Source organism: Mytilus edulis, chromosome 4, assembly GCF_963676685.1.
Source record: "Mytilus edulis chromosome 4, xbMytEdul2.2, whole genome shotgun sequence".
Classification (NCBI taxonomy): Eukaryota; Metazoa; Mollusca; class Bivalvia; order Mytilida; family Mytilidae; genus Mytilus; species Mytilus edulis.
The window spans coordinates 85425174-85437604 of NC_092347.1; the positions used below are offsets into that span (position 1 = coordinate 85425174).

General features: G+C 31.2%; 1 protein-coding gene across 6 annotated transcripts in view; it reads left to right on the top strand.

Moving 5' to 3' along the window:
• LOC139520839 (sodium/potassium/calcium exchanger Nckx30C-like) overlaps positions 1 to 12431 on the top strand; it is a 105145-nt gene that overhangs the window by 9625 nt on the left and 83089 nt on the right. For 2 of the 6 annotated variants that reach the window (XM_071313821.1, XM_071313820.1), the window contains exons 2-4: positions 662 to 721; positions 2605 to 2649; positions 10077 to 10162. The gene's annotated coding sequence lies outside the window, so the exon portion shown is untranslated. The other 4 variants (XM_071313823.1, XM_071313822.1, XM_071313825.1 and 1 more) reach the window with 3 other exon arrangements.

Consider the following 12431-nt stretch of genomic DNA (forward strand, 5'->3'; position numbering starts at 1 on the left):
CTTCTGCTACACAAATATGTGCTGTTTTTGACAATACAATGCACATATCATCATTAAGTCATGCTAAATTACTGAAATCTTCACAATTTTAGCATTATAGTTAAATTTTAGACGGTTTCCGTCTTAAATGAAAGGAGCTGCATTCGTGTTCATTCATAATATTAATATGTAAGTTGTATTTGATGATAATATATAACATATATAAAGGTTGAGGATGAGCAAGGATGCCAAAAACCATCTGAAAAGTGATGTTTTTTTGCATATTAGATAGATTTTTCATATTTATGCTTGAATTGGAGCGATTTTAATGACTACATTTTTTGTAAATCAGTTAAAATCTTCCACATAAACTAATTGAATCAATTGAAATAGACACTGAAGAGTTTAAAAAGTGTCCAAAATCTTTCGTTAGATGAACCTGAAATTTGAGGCCAAAATCGGCCCTTACCGGAAATACTCATTTTATGCAATATTTCAATTTTGTGTACCACATATATCAATTCTAGCTTATTATCATTCTAGAGGTGTATCATTGTAATTGAAGGACATACTTAGATCATTATATTACCTGATAAATTACTGATATTGAAATTCAATATATAGAAGCGTAAAAAATCAATCTGATTCAATTATTTATTAATATGAACATTGTCAATTGTAGAATTGTTTTGAAGATATCGTCACTAGAAGTTACCAACTAAACATTCCACATAGTTATAAGGTAATATTAGATTCTCAATTTCGAATTGCAACCCAGTTTTTAGCCTTTGGAAAATATAAAAATAACCCAGACTTTACAAGGAAACAAAATAGAATGATACTAATAAGGAAATTAGCACCCAGTAATAAGAAAATTTCATACAATACCATGACCAGACTTAAAAGATAAAACAGAGTCAAAACAATAATTATTAAAAGCACTAGAAATAAATGTTTGTCACTGATCATGAGCAACATAAACATACAAATGTATTGAGTTACAAAATTTACAGATATTAGGGTTGCATTGACACAGGGTTCTCACTAAGGATTTTTTAAGGCGAGTTTAATGAATACTATGGATTCATTTATTTTCGTGGGTATCAATTTTTTTGTGTATTTGATTTCATGGTTTTGTCAATCTCTGCATACAAAGCCTATAGAAAATGTGTAATTCATTAAATATTTGAATTTGTGGTTCAACTTTACCAATGAAAACATGAAAATTGATATCCAACGATTAGTAAGGAATCCACAGCAGTCAGTTTTGCTCATGGTGAGTCCAACATTTAGAAAATATAATTGTATTGCTATATAATTCATTATTTCAGTCACCATGAAGAAAAATATACATTTGTAGCAAGGATATGACTTCAAATTATGTTTATTTTTGAACTGTTGTGATAAAATGATTATATATTTGTTCAGTTGCATCTTTGGACTCACCAGTTTTGTAAATGATAAGCCCTAAAAGATAATTATGAGTCCAGGACTCATGAACTCACCTTAGTGCCCCATTGGATGAAGATATTGATTTTTAGGTCAAAAGGTCAAGGTCACAGCTGCACTATTGTAGACTGATATTGGATCAAGCATTATGGTTTATTGTCTGATTTCGTTTTATTTACCTTTACCTAACTCTAGATTGAAATGTCCCAAATGAAGAAAAAGGCTTTGTAATTTTGAGGTCAGAAGGACAAATGTCAAGATCATAACTTTTAGATAGATAGAACTTACAAGAACTTATTTTCAAATAAATAAATATATAGATATATGAACTGTCAACAGTTTACAATTTCTTCATCATAGAAAATAAACAGTAAATGTTTTCCCACTTTTTAAAAGTCCATAAAGATTGCAACTCAGCTTCTGCACCCGGTGGGCAACTGAATATTCGATCTTTTGAAAACCTATTTGTATTGAATTGCAATGTTTGATTGACATGTTTTTCAAGACATTAAGAATGTTTGTAAGAGCTGACTTGTTGTTAGGGTCGATGGAAATTAATTTCCTTTCAGACCCAAGGGTTATTTTGTCATTGATAGAAGGAGTATATATATCATACACTTGAACATGTCATGGTTATTTATTCTATATGTATGAATTACATATAGACCAGAAATGTTTTATGCAATGTTTATTATTCTGTATGAAATATTGGCAATGCCAAAGTTTATTAGAAAAAAGCTATTTTCCTCATAAGCAGTTCAAATTATTCAAACCATAAATATTTAAAGGTTTACAAAACTGTCAAGGTTTTTTATTTAAAATTATTTTCCCCATCACTTAATGATTTCACATCGGTGAATGTAGATATTATTCACCAAATAGTATTTAAATAAATGAATACAATAGTTCAGGAAAAAATGGATTTTTTTCAAAGGATTTCTCTATGCATATTAATTCTAAATTCTTAAGTGACTCCAATTTCATAAATTGTCAATAATATTCTTTTATGCAAGCCCCTACTTTACCTATTCCCTACAGTAAATTAATTTAAATGCTTGTGATATAATGAAAGCAGAAGGAAAATTGTACTATATGAGTAAGTTATCATTAAGAATTATATTGAAAATGTGAAAAAAAAACTTATTTTGCTTGCTAAAATTATTTGTTGGATTGTAGATTTGAAGTACTATTCAGTGTTGACATGTTGAACTTCAGACACCGGTTAGTACACTTATTTAAACAATGGTAAAGTCAGAGTTATACAATGGATGTTAGTTTTACTTTCATTCTATATCTTGTATTTTGTGGGAAATTTTTGTATGATTTACGCAATTGTTAATGACATTTGCTTCAAGAACAGAAGGGTTAATGTTAAATGTTTAGTAAGCAATTTTTCAATCAGGACAAAAAGTTAAACATAGAATAAAAAATAAGAACCTAGTTTTGTATCACTAGCAAAGAGAGTATAGGAATATGAGACATAGCAACGCTTATCTTGTGGAAATGGCATAATCTTGTGGAAATGGCATACTCTTGTGGAAATGGCATACTCTTGTTAACATATAAAGTTTACAGCTTTACATTTAAAAAGGTAGAAGACTCAGATGCTTTATGTCTTGAATATAGATGATTCATGTTAAGATTTTTCTGTCTGTCAAATGTCCATTGTACTTTACCTCATTTTTTAGCTCACCTGGCCTGTTGCCGTCGTCGTCCGAGGTCGTCAACTTTTACAAAAATGTTCTCCTCTGAAACTACTGGGCAAAGTTAAACCAATCTTGGCCACAATCATCATTGGGGTATCTAGTTTAAAAAATTTGTACGGTAACCCGGCCAACAAACCAAGATGGCCGCAATGGCTAAAAATAGAACATAGGGGTAAAATGTAGATTTTGGCTTATATCTCTGAAACCAAAGCATTTAGAGAAAATCTAACAATTGTTTATTAGGTCAAGATCTATCTGCCCTGAAATTTTGAGATGAATCAGAGAATCCGTTGTTGGGTTGCTGCCCCTAAATTGGTAACTTTTAGGAAATTTTGCCGTTTTTGGTTATTATCTTGAATATTATTATAGATAGAGATAAACTGTATACCCCAATAATGTTCAGCAAAGTAAGATCTACAAATAAGTCAAACATGACCAAAATGGTGTTATTCCCTTTATACATTTGTACATGTAGTCAATTTTTAACAATTTTTTACTATTTTTCGTAAATCTTAGTAATTTTTTACAAAAATCTTCTCCTCTAAAGCTACCAAGACAAATTTAACCAAACTTGTCCACAATCATCATTAGAGTACCTTGTTTAAAAAATGTGTCCAATAACCCGCCCGTTAACCAAGATGGCCGACACAGCTAAAAATAGAACATGGTGTAAAATGCAGTTTTTGGCTCATATCTCTGAAACCAGGGTAAAATGGTTTATCAGGTCAAGATCTATCTGCCCTGGAATTTTCAGATGAATCAGAGATCTGGTTGTTGGGTTGCTGCCCCTAAATCGGTAAATTTAAGGAAATTTTGCCATTTTTGGTTATTATCTTGAATATTATTATAGATAGAGATTAACTGATAAACAAAGTAAACAATGACTAATCTAACCAATTTCAAAGGATTAATTTGATTTTAAATAAATTGGTTTTATGTGCCATATTTACAGAACACTGTAGTTGCAGTTTTAATGTAAAGTAAACTGATATCATGTCTAACAGAATAGGAATTATTAACAAATGTGTGATAGAGCTAACACATGTTATGTCTGCAACAAGTCAGCATATATGTACATGTACCATGTGTAGGTTGTTGTGGTTGTTGTAAGTTGTTATTTGCCTGTTGGAGGAGTGATCAGTTGTTTGTTGTTGTTATTGATGTTGTTATATGCCTGATTGAGGATTGATCATTTGTTGGTTGTTGTGTTTGTTATTTATTTGTTAGAGGAGTGATCAGTTGTTGGTTGTTGTGGTTGTTATTTATTTGTTAGAGGAGTGATCAGTTGTTGGTTGTTGTGTTTGTTATTTATTTGTTAGAGGAGTGATCAGTTGTTGGTTACTGTGGTTGGTTGGTAATTATGATGGAGGAAGGATAAGTTGTTGATTGTTGTTGTTGTTGAGGTTTGTTGTTATTTGTATGTTATATGCATAATTGTTTGTTTGTTGTTGTTGTGGTTTGTTGTTGTTTGTCTGTTGGAGGTAGGATCAATTGTTTTTTTGTGAGTTGTTGTTTGTCTGTGAGAGGCATAATCAGTTTTTGGTTGTTGTTTATTTGTTGAAGAAAGGATTAGTCATTGGTTATTGTTATTTGTCTGTTTGGGGAAGGATCAGTTGTTGGTTGTTGTAGTGGTTTGTTGTTGTTTGACCATTAGAGGCACAATCAGTTTTTGTTGTTGTTGTGGTTTATTTGTCTGCTGAAGGAAAGTTTGTTGTTGGGGGAAGGATCAGTTGTTGGTTGTTGTAGTGGTTTGTTGTTGTTTGTCTATTAGAGGCACAATCAGTTTTTATACGACCGCAAAAATATTTGAGGTCGTATATTGGTATCATGTTATCGTCGTCAGCGTTGTTCGAAGACGGATGGTTTACAGATAATAACTTTAGTATAAGTAAATATAAATCAATAAAATTTTTACACAATGTTTATAACCACAAAAGGAAGTTTGGGATTGATTTTGGGGGTTATGGTCCCAATGGTTTAGGATAAAGGGGCCCAAAGGGCCCAAAACAAGCATTTATCTAGCGTCAAGACAATAGGTTGTGTATCAGTATTTTAATTGTTCTGAAATTGTACCACAATGTTTAATACCATAAGTAGAAGGTTAGGATATATTTTAAGGGTTATGGGGCAAACAGTCTAGGTTTAAAGGGCCAAAAAGGGGCCAAAAACAAGCATTTTTGTAGTTTCAAGATAATAAATTGGAGTTATCTTTCTTTTTCCAGAATGGTTGTTGAATCACCTAAAACCAATGCTTTATGAAATCTTTGAAAATTGGAGTTATCTTTCTTTGTCCAGAATAATAGTTGAATCAACTTAAATCAATGCTAAATACAATATTCATTTTAACTACCAACTGATAAATTAAAGCAATTTTTACCATTCATTGATTACAAGCACTTTGATTACCATTCTAGGGTTATGCCCCTTTACAAGTGGAAAAATTGAAGAATTTTTTCGTTTCTGTTCTCTTAACTTAAGTTTGTCTCAACTAAATTTAATGAAATGTGTATATAATGCTTATAACCTCTAAACTCAGTTTAAGTTCAATTTTTGGCAGCTCCCTTTTTACAGGTCTTGAGTTATGTCCCTTTATAACATTATATGCTAGCTGGGTTAGCATCTGTGTCCATTTGGACACATTCCCCAATTATTTTTTTAGAAGTTACTATTAGTTAATATTAATTTTAACCATGACTGTATGACATTTTATATTTTAATACTTTATGATGTATTTAAATGAGTAGTTATTGTTACAAACTCCATTAGAAATTTGAATTGAGATCATTTTTGGAATAAGGGAAAGGGGGAGGTGGAAAAAAAATTTGGGGGGGGGGTGTCAATTTTCTCATTTCAGATTTCAGAAATTAAAAAGAAAATTTCTTCAAACATTCATTTTTGAGAGGATTATAATATTCAACAGCATAGTAAATTGCTCAAAAGCAAAAAAATAATTTTAAGCTCATTAGACCACATTCATTCTGTGTCAGAAACTCATGCGGTGTCAACTATTTAATCACAATCCAAATTTAGAGCTGTATCAAGCTTAAATGTTGTGTCCATACTTGCCCCAAATGTTTAAGGTTTGACATCTGCGGTCGTATAAAGCTGTGCCCTGTGGAGAATCCGGTTGTGCTTTGTATGTCATTACACCTAAATATAAAAAAAGTGTACGTCTGTTCCTGAGTCTGTATGTTCGTTCGTCCGTCTGTCCCGCTTCAGGTTTAAGTTTTTGGTCAAGGTAGTTTTTGATGAAGTTGAAGTCCAATCGAATTCAAACTTAGTATACATGTTCACTATGATATGATCTTTTTAATTTTAATGCCAAATAAGAGGGTTTACCCCAATTTCACGGTCCACTGAACATAGAAAATGATAGTGCAAGTGGGGCATTCGTGTACTGGGGACACATTCTTGTTTGTTTTAATTTCCTTTTATCAAAATCCCAATCAAGGCTAGAGGGATTTGAAACTATTGTCAGATCTTGAGACATACTTTACTGCTTTGATTTATAAAACACATGCTTCACTTATTTTGATTGAAGATCATATTTCTTACGTTTTTCTAAGCTTTTCTAACTCTATAGGAAGATATTTTACCAAGCATTCTCATTTTAAGCTAATTAAATGTAGAAGCAATGATGGGAATACAGACTCCAAGCCCATCTTAAACCCAATGGAAAAGATATAATTGAGCAATCAAGCATTACAAATGTATAAGTTTTTTTTTTTAAATATTTATAATTTTCTGTGGGTCAGAATATTACAATAACAAATCATTCATTCGTCTTATTTTTAGCAGGAATCTATATTCATTGCTAATTAATTAGAATATTTTGTAGAAATGAAAACTTCCAAATGATGAACATTCAGACATTAAAAATGAATAATATATAACTGCTTACATAGCACTTATTACAACTTACCTTCAGACGTCACAATTGCATGGCCAGAAATAATTTAGATGATCTAAATACTGTAGAAATTAATTCATTTATTATTGCAAATCCTTGACTATTGGGAAAATGGGAAATCTGAGTAACATGATTACAAAAATTACAAGATTACAAAAATTTTATGATGGAAAATCACTACTCAAATTATAATTTAGATTTTTTTATGACTGTGAACCTGATGCAGGAATAAAAACATTGCAATAATTTCTGAATCTACAGTGTACCATAATATATAAGTTGCTTATTGTTAAAGGCTGCAAGGTGACTTGTAGTTGATCTTATATATCCACATCCTTTGGTATTTGGATAGGTGTCCCATGGGCGATCATAACTACTTCTCTTTGATATAATTATTGTATCATATACAATATATTAATAATAATATAATCATCCAATGATAATACAGTCTTCACATGTCTGATTCAGGGAATAATGTTTTCATTGTATCCTTGATTTTCCTTCTGTCAAGCATCACTTTGTTGTACCTATGCTGGCATCTTCAATTTTTGTCAGATCATATTCAAATTTGAATCACAGATGAGTTGAAGGATAGAAAAAATCCTGTTGAACACCTTTCATTAGAGGAGACATCAGCTCTTACAAATAAGTCTTTCAGACTTGCAGGTCTTCGGAAATTTAAGATAGGAGGTTTAGGTAAGTTCTTAGATAATTTAGGGTTCTTGGCTATAATCTACCAATTAGCACAGATCAAACGTGAAAGGTTAGTAAAGGTAGGATTATATGTTAAAACAAGAGGAACTATTTTGCTGCGCCTCTTCTGTCTGTACTGTAATAGGTCATTGTGGCTGAAATTATTAGCATGTGCAAACCGCTTATCTATGTCCAATTTCTTATAATCTCATTTGGTGAAAAATATGCAAATTCCTGTACGTTTATAGTAACAGTCTCCTTAGTCAGAGGAGCAAATCTGCTTTACTCTGAGAGCTTGACTGTACGGGATACTTTTTGTACAGTGTTTGGGGTGACAGCTTTTGGGAGAAAGGTACTGATGTTTATCTATAGGTTTACAGTAGAGGTCTGCTGATATAGCACCGTCCTTTATAGATGTTGTTGTGTCAAAGAAAAATATTTTTGAGTGGGAAAGGTGAAGTTGTTGCATTTCAGAACCAGAGTAAGCAGCTGGACAAATCATTTTCAGTGAATTATAGGATAACAAAACTCTTTATGATTGTGAAGGTTAAAATTCCAAGTTATTGTCTCTCGTGTATATATATATATCATGTTGTGTTGACATGAAAATTATTGAACCCCCCTAAATATATGTATATATATATATACAACTCGTCTAAACATCAATCCAACAATGTTAGACCTGTAAATTTGCTTTCGCAAATTTTAATATATATATATATATATATATATATATATAGAGTCTATAAGAATCTACCAACCAGTAAACTTAATAGGTATTGGATCATCAAAATTGACAATACTACACAAACAGGAAAAATTATATGAGTCTGAAAGATTGTGTAACAATACCGATAAATAGATGGAAAACAAAACACTAAAAAGTGTTGAATATCATTGCACAAAGATGGAAAAACTGAACAGATGATATAAATTATACAATAATTGCAAATATTTCGGCTCTGTATTATTAGTGATCTATGTTTACACCTTATACATTATATCTCATTATTGTTAAAACTTTTGTCAAGTCTAAAAGGGTACAACATCACCAAAAACACAATAAAACGAACTATATGTTAGATATTTCGGATAACAAATATCCTTCCTCGGTAATTGCACGATGACAAATGAATCATGTCAATTCAAATTAAGACTCTATCAAAATCTTGAAATTTATACAATTTGAATGAATGCTGGAACAATTTTAAAATTTCCAAACACGGCGCAAATACTACAAAGATATGCCAAAATAAAAATAGTTATTTACGATGTGAACTGGCACAACTCTAAATTCCCAAAGGTGGTGACAGTTGAGATGTTAAACAACTGCGTGGAAATACAGTCCCAATAAACAGTCCTGACCGATCTAAGCTGGTATAATCTTTAAAATATGACAACAGTAGAGCAATTGCAACAGAGACTGCGTATTTAAACATCCCAAAAATATAGTTATTAGATGATAAGAAAAATGAGTAATAAATTTTTACTAAGGTTAAGTAATAGAACGTGGCTGCCTATTTACACATCCCTGCCAACTGTAATTGAAACTAGTATAATTAAAAAATTCCTGAAAAGTGTAAGAGTCCAGTACGAAAGCCGGAGTTACTGGACACAAGTGATGGTAGGAAATTAGTGATGTTAGGGAAAATGAGTGTCTCTTCTATGTTTTATTATTAATGCCCTCTGGGGAAACTGTCCTGAGCTTTCTTATTCAAAAACTTTCCCGAGCAAGTCTGTCGGCCTTTGACCAGTCCTCGTTGTGATCTATGATGGTGATGGCAAGTTTTTTAAGATCAGCTTGGGCATGCCCATGTCATCTTAAATGACGACTTATGGGGAAGTCGGGCTTGCAGGTGTAGTCACTACGATGACCATGAAGTTTGTAGTGTACTGAATCATGTTTATATGATCCATCGCCCCGTAAGATTTATCGTTGACTATTTATTCAGTCATTTTATATATATATATTATACATACATTGGAAACAATAACTTGGAATTTTAACCTTCCCAATCATTAAAAGTTTTGTTGTCCTATAATTCACTGAAAATGAATTGTGTATTGGGAAAACAAGTATTAAAATGTGATTAATCTCACAGTAGTTAACTTCACCATAATCAGTGTCTGGGATATTGATAAAAATATTGGTTATTGAGAAGGTAATGTCATCAACTTGCTATAATCATTATCAATTCTAATCAATGTTTAGGGGCACTTAATTACTTTATTTCAGCTAAGACATATGCAGGTGGCTTAATACCTGCAAACCTGAAATTCCTGTATCCGTGTCAATGATTTACAGATAGTTTTTTTTAAGGATTGAATTATTATTGTAGCGCCAGTTGTTTAGAGCACTTACTAGCTACACCATCAGTGATCCAGTGATTGCCTCAGAGGAAGATGATACAAATAAGTTTATAAGGTGAGTAAATAGTTTATATTAATCACAGGAGAGAAAAGTGTTCGTTACACAAATTAATTAGGAAAACCTAATTTCCTGATTCTAATGGAGTAGAAGTCTCAGATGTATTACTTCCAAATGTAAATCTCTAATTTCATTATTTTTTTTTTCTAATCACAGAAATGAATCTTAAAAAAAAATGAATAAAAAAAATCATTGAATGAATATTTATCCACCATCAATGACTCTTCTATCCTTAGGTCATGATTCTGTGCATGATTTGTTTACGATTGAAGGATTATAATGAAAAATGTGTTAACATGTCTTATATTGATTTAAAACAACTTATGAGATGATATTGGATGACATCAGAATTTATTGTTCAAATTTTTTTAAGAAGTAAATGAATAGGTAGGGGAAAAAGATGTTTGTCCTTATGTTACTGGCGACATAGAAATACCTGATGAATGGACAGACACACACCCTGTATTGTAAGTGCTCTCACATGTAACATTCCTTTCCAGATTTTCATAAAATTTATATCAAAGGTTAAATCAACAATGCCTTGGACAAGTTCAGTTATTCAGTTTCAATCAACTATTTTCTAAAGAGTTATATCCCTTGGAAATATTAATCATATAGAAAATTTGCATAGCCTACAGTTCATATAGGATTGTTATGAAATTTGTATCACAGGTTTATATCAGCCTTGTGTGGGACGAGTTTGAAAATCAGCTCATATCAAACTTTTTTTTTTATATATCCCTTAAAAATGTAATTTTATAGAAAATTGCATTATAAGCATACTCATGTCATGCGTTCAATTCTTGCCAGATATTTAAGAAATTTAAATCAAAGGATTTTATCTGAAAAAATTCAGACAAGTTTGAAAATCAGTGCAGAAACAATCAATTTGATAAGAGTTACATGTATTTATTTATTTTTTCAAATTTAACCTCACCGTAATAACTATTATATTGTAGTGATACAAATCAGTATACACTGGTTTGTTGTTATATATTATATTCATATAACAGTTTCATTTATATTTAATTTTCATCCATTTGTATATCATTCTATTCTACTTTTGTAATAATAATGCAGTGCAAGGCAAGTGCATGGTTGACACTCTTCTGTAAAAAATCGATTTTTCTAAAAGATTGGATATGAGTAGGCATTCATATTTTCCCGCAAAAAAAAAAATCTTCCATGCAGAGTTGCTGGTCCTTGCCGGGAGAGACCAAAAATTTTCTTTGAGATATTAATCTGCATGCTTTAACACAATTTTTCGGTACAGGTGCATAGATATTATCAATGATTTTTTACTAATATATATACATGTATATATCCAACGACAAAACATTTTCATATTATTAATCAGTATTCATTGAAGAGATGTATTTATAACAAACGATAAGGAATGCTATTTTGCACTCTTTAATATCTGCATAGTTATCATGTTTATAAATGGGTTTAAAACCCAAAAGGAATATTACCTAATGGAAATCTAGGCGATAGCAATACACCGGAATGCCCTCATGGTCATCCGCTGTAAAAAATGAGGAGTTCAGTAATTAATTAATAAAAATATGAATAGTAGATTTATATTTGCAAGTTTGATTTGATTACACGATAGATATAATGTTTGATTATTGTTACATATTGTTATGTATGTTGACAGATTGATTTTACCTTGGTATGCAATTAGGATATTATTTCCTTGGAAAATATAAATTTTCCTTTATTGTCATGGAAACTGATTAATTTGTTTTACCTTATAAATATGAGATTTGATGAATTATTCTCTAGAATGGTTATTATATTCTAAATGATTACACAACTTGTGCTTTTTTGTGCAACAATTAGAATACAGAGGTTGATGTTGACAAAAATGTCTTGAAGAAAAGTAATCAATGAACTAGTTTAGCTTTAAATGTTTCCTGATGACGTAATTCTGTAAAAAAATGTCATCCTCCTGATTACTGACTTGATGACTATTTCTGTAAATAGATAAAGATAAAACATACTGAAAAAACTTGCTATTTTAGTCTGATCTACTTTGGGTCCTGGAAAGTCTTGTGGTAGAAGCTGTTACTGTTTTAGACTGATCTACTTTGGGTCCTGGAAAGTCTTGTGGTAGAAGCTGTTACTGTTTTAGTCTGATCTACTTTGGGTCCTGGAAAGTCTTGTGGTAGAAGTTGTTACTGTTTTAGTCTGATCTACTTTGGGTCCTCTAAAGTCTTGTGGTAGAAGCTGTTACTATTTTAGTCTGATCTACTTTGGGTCCTCT